Source organism: Solanum dulcamara, chromosome 2, assembly GCF_947179165.1.
Source record: "Solanum dulcamara chromosome 2, daSolDulc1.2, whole genome shotgun sequence".
Lineage (NCBI taxonomy): Eukaryota > Viridiplantae > Streptophyta > Magnoliopsida > Solanales > Solanaceae > Solanum > Solanum dulcamara.
The window spans coordinates 30073109-30080426 of record NC_077238.1 but is presented as its reverse complement, the minus strand read 5'-3'; the positions used below and the strand labels follow the sequence as shown (position 1 = coordinate 30080426).

Here is a 7318-nt window from a genome sequence, read left to right as displayed (position 1 = left end):
AACTACAAACTTGGAGGTCTTACGTACTTAAGCTACTCGAGTGCGTGTTGAGACTAAGTAGCAAGGAATACATAGGCTCTTAAAGTGCGATGAAATTACGAACCCACGGAAGAAAAATAAGGAAACGACGCACCTACTTGAAGCAAGTAGGTGACTCACCTACTTGAAGCAAGTAGGTGACTCACCTACTTGACACATGGCAGAACGTGATAGGTACACATGGCATCACATGAAAGTGACACATGGAAGCAGGTGAAACACCATGGGGTGGACCCCACCTGCTACGTGGCAACCAGGGATTGGTTGCATAATTGAGGTGGCTGCCTAAGGGTGTAACACGTGTCACCCTTAGGGGATGACATATGTCACTCTCCAAAAAGATATATATCTATGTATGGATGACTATTAAGTCATTTTTAGCCAAAAACTTGAACAAAACTAGAGAGAAAAACGTGGAGAACAAAGCAAAGGCAGCCATGGTTTGGAGAAACACTAAGTTGGTAATACGAGTATAACTCCTTGTGTAAGGCTTCTTTTTGAGTGATTCAAGATGTTTTGGAAATATATTTCATAGGGATACAACTTTAATTTAGCCTCTAAAATCAAGTTTTTCTTTTCTGCTCGAAAAAGGGTGATGAAGTATGGGGGAGGTGCTGCCTAGATTTTGTTTTTGAAGTCCTACACGGACACCTGTGAGTATTTTGGGCATATATTTTCGTACAAAATTGCTGTAGGGGTAATTCAAAATTTTTTGCGACCTTGATACACATTTCTATAACTTTCATTGAGGCCACAAATCCTGTTTCCCTCAATTACCCCTCCGAAACTAAGTGACAATATAAGACAGTGGGCTGTCCAGATTTCGCATTTTGATAGTTTTGGCGAGTTTGACAAGTTTAACGTAAGGTAAGGCCTTTCCTTTTAAATTGGGGTTTATGGTGTTGTTATAGAGGGTATTATACGTTGTGTAAGTGGCTGGAAATGTGAAAATATGATAAATATGCTTGACGTCCGAAATGAACTAAATTGGAGTCGCTATAGTTGAATTATCGTCGAAGTATAGTGTTGTTCGTGTGAGGTGCTGCTGCAGGTTGTGGTGTTGTGTTGCAGGGCCTAAAATTATACTAAAAAGGGTGTGGGAACTTCTGGTTATATCCATCCAACCCCCCATTTTGTATAGTTAAAGGTTTTGCAAAATGGAAATCCTATTTTGGTGTCGTAGTTCCGAGCGAGTCATTTGCAGTTTGTATTGTATTATGTTGGTGTGAACTGCTTATACATGTGCTACAGGTTGTTGTTTTTGGCTTGCTGTAGTTATTAGGAGTGTAATTGGAAATTCGGATAGGGCATGTTATAAGGGAGGTCCTGCCTGATTTCCGTTAACTTTCTAGCTAACTAAAGAACTAGTCGAGGAAGCGAGCGAGGAAAGGAGTTATATGAATACTCATGTATAACTTAAGACTCTAAAAAGTCTAGGGTTTTTGACATTCACATTTCTTTCGTGTTAAATAGGTTCGGAGGACGATGAGGAGAACGTGGTAAATATTAATCAGTAAAAGGTATGTGAAGCTTTCTTTTGGCATGTTTTCGGCATAAGTATGTAAAGCTTATCTTCTTTTCTTTTGGCATGTCTTAGTCTTAAGTGAATTTTGTATGTAATGTGAGAATAATTCCATTCATAGAACCCCGAGTATGGTTCATCAATCTTATTCACTTCTAGATATTAAAACTCCTGCGATAGTTGAGTTATGGACTTGTAAGTCTTCTATATGCTGAAAAGTAGTGTATGTAAAGCTATTCCTCCTTCTTTTGGCATGTATTACATATAAGTTATGAATGGTTTATACATATGAAACATGGGAATAACTCCATTCATGAAGTTCTGAGTACAATTTATAATTCTTATCCACTTCGTGATGGTAGAACTCCTGTAATAGTTGAGTTATTGCCGTTTAAGGCTTCTATATGATAAAAGGTAATATATGTAGAGCCTATCGCTTCTTTCTTATGGGACATCTTAATGTAAATGAAATAAGATATGATTTGAGTGTAGAGGTAGTTCCAGTTGTAAGTTCCGAGTATAACTCGTGACTCGAGTTCACTCCTAAATGCTAAGTTCCTTAAAGTAGTTAAACTACGACCCTCGAGCTTTCTATAGACTGAATAGTGATTGGATGTGTAAGCTCCTAAACTTGGGAGTTCTTGGGCGCACTTTACGATAATGGTTAAGGGATATTTGATATGTTACAGAGTTTTGCATGCACGTATATGCATTATGATATATATATATGGATCGGGCTGGACGTACCTCGGCACATTTTGTTATGTAAAGATGGGGTCGTATGTTCCACGACAGATTATGCATTATACAAATCGGGCCATCGTACCTCGGTATTATTATGTATTATACGGATCGGGCTGTCGTACCTCGGCATTATTATGCATTATACGGATCGGGCCATCATACCTTGGCATTGTTATGTATTATATGGATCGGGCCGTCGTACCTCGGCATTATTATATGATATATGGATCAGGCCGTCATTCCTCGACATTATTATATGATATATGGATCGGGCCGTCGTTCCTCGGCATATACTTTCTATATACAGGGATCGAACTGTACATCCCACAGCGTTAATGGCATATATATACCTAGCATGATAGATGATGTGTTTGTAACACCGAGTCCCCAAGCGTGCCAGATACGGTATGTGATAGTGGTATACATGACTTTATTTTGTGAGGTGCAGGAACAGTACCCTATTAAATGTTATACTTGGTTTCCTGCATCTCTGGTTCAGTTGTTATGTCAGTTATGTTGTGCTTATATACTCAGTAAATATATCGTACTGACCCCCCTTTCTTAGGGGGGCTGCGTTTCATGTCCGCAGGTATAGATGTTCATTTTGAAGATCCGCCAGCTTAGGATTTCTGCTCAGCTATGTTGGAAGTGCTTCACTATTTCAGAGCCTAGCTTTTGAGTACTGCTCTTACGATGTATATATTTGTTTATGCAGGGGTACGACGGGGGCCCTATCCCGCCATATGTTGTCGTTCCTATTCTTAGAGGTCTGTAGACATATGTGTGTGGGTTGTTTAGGAGTTTATTTCGGTTATGCCTATGCGATATGTTGTAAAAGCTATTATGTTGTGGTAGCCTTATCGGCTGGCTTTCCCTTTAATGACATGATGCAAATGAAAGAGGCCACACGTGTATGAATATTTTATCACCCACTGGGTTCATATGTTTGGTTCCTATATCTAGGAGGCTATATGAACATGAAAAAGTTCTAAACCATTGAGGTTTTTGTGAGCAGTATCACGTTATACATAGTCCAATTTGACTTTAGTCGACAGTTACGTAAACGGGGTCTAGGTCGGACCCCAGTCGCAGCCCACGGGGTTGGGTCATGACAGAAGTGGTATCAGAGTAGTTCGTCCTTAGAGTGTCTACAGACCGTGTCTAGTAGAGTCTTGTTTATCAGTGTGTTTTGCACCACATCTATAGACAAGAGGCTACAGGACATTTAGGATGTTACCTTTCTTTCATATCTACGATCGTGCGATAGAGCCGAGTCATAGGGAATAAAATTCCTCATACTAACTTGTGATTTCAGCAGAAGGACAACATCGAGAAGGTTACTGACGATATTGGAAGTTACACAGCACGCAGGTAAGCAAGGCATGAATGATAGGTGCCAGGTAAGGTATTGAATTATGGTTGACATGTAAAGTTGAAAATTGAAAGGAAAAGTAGACGGAAAGTCTAAACAGGTGCAGTTCGAGTTGGACATACGAGGTAAGTCCATCAGTTTATACTATTGTTGATATTGGGCGCCCTGTGAGGCTGCGATATGACGTGATATGATACGTATATATGTATCTTTATGCGTATTGCCCCTGTGAGGCATTGTTGGCATTTTCTACGTGCAGGTGTTGAGATAGTAAGAAATACAGAGGAAACTCTACCCAAATTTTCCTTGAAATAAAAGGAAAATGATTTAGGAAAGACTGGTAGTTCTGGACAGAACAATATATTAAGGATAAGACTAACTAAGAAGGGTAAGTAACCCACAGTAAGAATCGTGAAAAAGGTTAAGAAGTGTTATACTATGGGGTAGAAGGCGAATAGGATATGATGTGAATATAATGAGGATAGTTATGAAAATGAGTAAAGCCTTGTGAGGAAGTGGCTAAAGATAGGATGTGGTCCGTGTAATAAGAATATAAGGGTAACTTGGGCGGTGTAGCTTTGCCTACTGGATCAGCTGCTGGGTCATCATCTTTTTCGATAAATATGCACCCCACGGGGGAGGGTACGATCATACCAGCACTAATGTACTGGATCCGATCAGAACTCTAAAGTTAAGCGTGCTTGGACAAGAGTAATATTGGGATGGGTGACCCCCTGAGAAGCCCTATGTGGCTGTGATATGAGATGATATGCATGTATATATACACGTTGGCCGTGCATGGCATTGTTGATATAAAGAAGTATTGTGGATACGTAACTCCACCGTGAAAGATGATAAGACCCCTTGAGATAGGGGATGTAGCTTTGCAAAACAACTAGCGCATTGTGAATTCATTAAAGGGACAAGTGGTACCCACTTGGATAAGGCTAGGACTATGACAAAGCTTGGGACACCGAGCGTTGGAAGGTAAGTACTGCCTATTTGAGAATTGGAAACGACTATAAGCCCTAGCTAGTTGTTGATCAAAATAAATAGAAAATGGCTTCGAATAAATTGCTACGTGACTCGAGTACCCATAATTAGACTAGATTAGCACCTCATGATTATGTTAAGTTGTCGTACCTAGGCAACCAATGGTATGGAAGATATAAAAGAAGGCATAGATATGGTGCAGTATACCGAATGTGTTGGAAAAGAATCATACGTATTGGAAAATTGGAAATAAGGGCGTAAGGTAGAACACAACAGATAGTGACATGGGTACACCCTAAAGGGGGGAAGTGGCTTCAAGTGATATCACATACTGGCATGAGTTAATAAGATCTAAAGGCCAGCAATAAATAGATAGAAGCCATGATACCAGAGACAGTGCGGAGAATTAATAGTAAAGACTTGAATAGTATGATATCAAAGAATAGGTGCATACAAAGGGGATGAATAAAACAAGAGAATTACAATGAGAACTTAAACATACTGTAAGGAATAGCCAGGCTATACTCGACTGAAGGTAAGATGTTGGTAACAAAGTTACTGACTACTAATATTGTGGTGTACAAGAAGCAAAATAAGAAAAGGATGAGAAATCTCTCCTATACTGGAATATGAGGAAACTCAAGGGTAAGTAGAGGAAGGAAGTAATAAACGATACAGGTTTACGTACAGACTAGCATGGTGATGCTAAAGCATCTTTCAGGCTATTTTAAGCTCCTACACATGTTCGTGTAAAGGGTGCAATATGATATGTGGTAAAGAAACTGGAAAGAAGTAATGGAAAAGAAATATCACTTGTTCCCTATGCCTACAGGTAATCTACCTTCTTAAATAGACCATATGAGTTGATACAAGGCCTATTAACGGCAGCCAGTACAGAAGAATCCTGAAGCACTCGTAAGACCTTATGAGGCTAGTTAACATTCGGGGATAAATGTTCTAAAGGGGGAAGGATGTTACACCCCGTAGTTTGGTACCTTAGAATGCTTCTTAAGCTTCTCAAGTTTCTAGGAAGGCTCTTAAGTTTCTTAAAAGTCGTTATGTGAGTCGGATAGTTTATAATGCTATCAAATAACTCCAAGGAGAGGAGAACGAAAGGCTTCATAATAAGGAAGATTGGAAATAAGGTTATAAAAATTCGAAAGGAGTTGGAGGCCGAGAAATGAGTCGTAGGATTCGATTGACTCGCATAAACTACAAACTTAGAGGTATTACATACTTAAGCTACTCGAGTGCGTGTTGAGACTAAGTAGCAAGGAATACATAGGCTCTTAAAGTGCGACGAAATTACGAACCCACGGAAGAAAAATAAGGAAACGACGCACCTACTTGAAGAAAGTAGGTGACTCACCTACTTGACACATGGCAGAACGTGATAGGTACACATGGTATCACATGAAAGTGACACATGGCAGCAGGTGACACACCATGGGGTGGACCCCACCTGCTACGTGGCAACCAGGGATTGGTTGCATAATTGAGGTGGCTGCCTAAGGGTGTGACACGTGTCACCCTTAGGGGCTGACATGTGTCACTCTCCAAAAAGATATATATCTATGTATGGATGACTATTAAGTCATTTTTAGCCAAAAACTTGAACAAAAATAGAGAGAAAAACGTGGAGAAGAAAGCAAAGGCAGCCATGGTTTGGAGAAACACTAAGTTGGTAATACGAGTATAACTCCTTGTGTAAGGCTTCTTTTTGAGTGATTCAAGATGTTTTGGAAATCTATTTCATAGGGATACAACTTTCATTTAGCCTCTAAAACCCAGTTTTTCTTTTCTCTGCTCGAAAAAGGGTGATGAAGTATGGGGGAGGTGCTGCCTAGATTTTATTTTGGAAATCCTACACGGACAGCTGTGAGTATTTTGGGCATATATTTTCGTACAAAATTGTTGTAGGGGTAATTTAAAATTTTTTGTGACCTTGATACACATTTCTATAACTTTCATTGAGGCCAAAAATCCTGTTTCCCTCAATTACCCCTCCGAAACTAAGCGACAATATAAGACAGTGGGCTGTCCAGATTTCGTATTTTGATAGTTTTGGCGAGTTTGACAAGTTAACGTAAGGTAAGGCCTTTCATTTTAAATTGGAGTTTATGGTGTTGTTATAGAGGGTATTATATGTTGTGAAAGTTGCTGGAAATGTCAAAATATGATAAATATGCTTGACGTCCGAAATAAACTAAATTGGAGTCGCTATAGTTGAATTGTCGTCGAAGTATAGTGTTGTTCATGTGAGGTTCTGCTGCAGGTTGTGGTGTTGTGTTGCAGGGCCTAAAAGTATACTAAAAGGGGTGTGGGACTTTCTGGTCGTAGCCACCCGACCTCCCGTTTCGTATAGTTAAAGGTTTTGCAAAATGGAAACTAGAAACCCTATTTTGGTGTCGTGGTTTCGAGCGAGTCATTTGCAGTTTGTATTGTATTATGTTGGTGTGAACTTCTTATACATGTGCTGCAGATTTTTTTTTTGGTTGGCTGTAGTTATTAGGAGTGTAATTGGAAATTCGGATAGGGCATGTTATAGGGGAGGTCCTGCCCGATTTCTGTTAACTTTCTAGCTAACTAAAGAACTAGTCGAGGAAGCGAGCGAGGAAAGGAGTTATATGAATACTCATGTATAACTT

At 39.7% G+C, this 7318-nt stretch overlaps 1 pseudogene; it reads left to right on the top strand.

Moving 5' to 3' along the window:
• Nucleotides 1-4317: 4317 nt before the first annotated feature.
• On the top strand, nt 4318-4438 carry LOC129881267 (5S ribosomal RNA; annotated as a pseudogene).
• Nucleotides 4439-7318: the final 2880 nt, after the last annotated feature.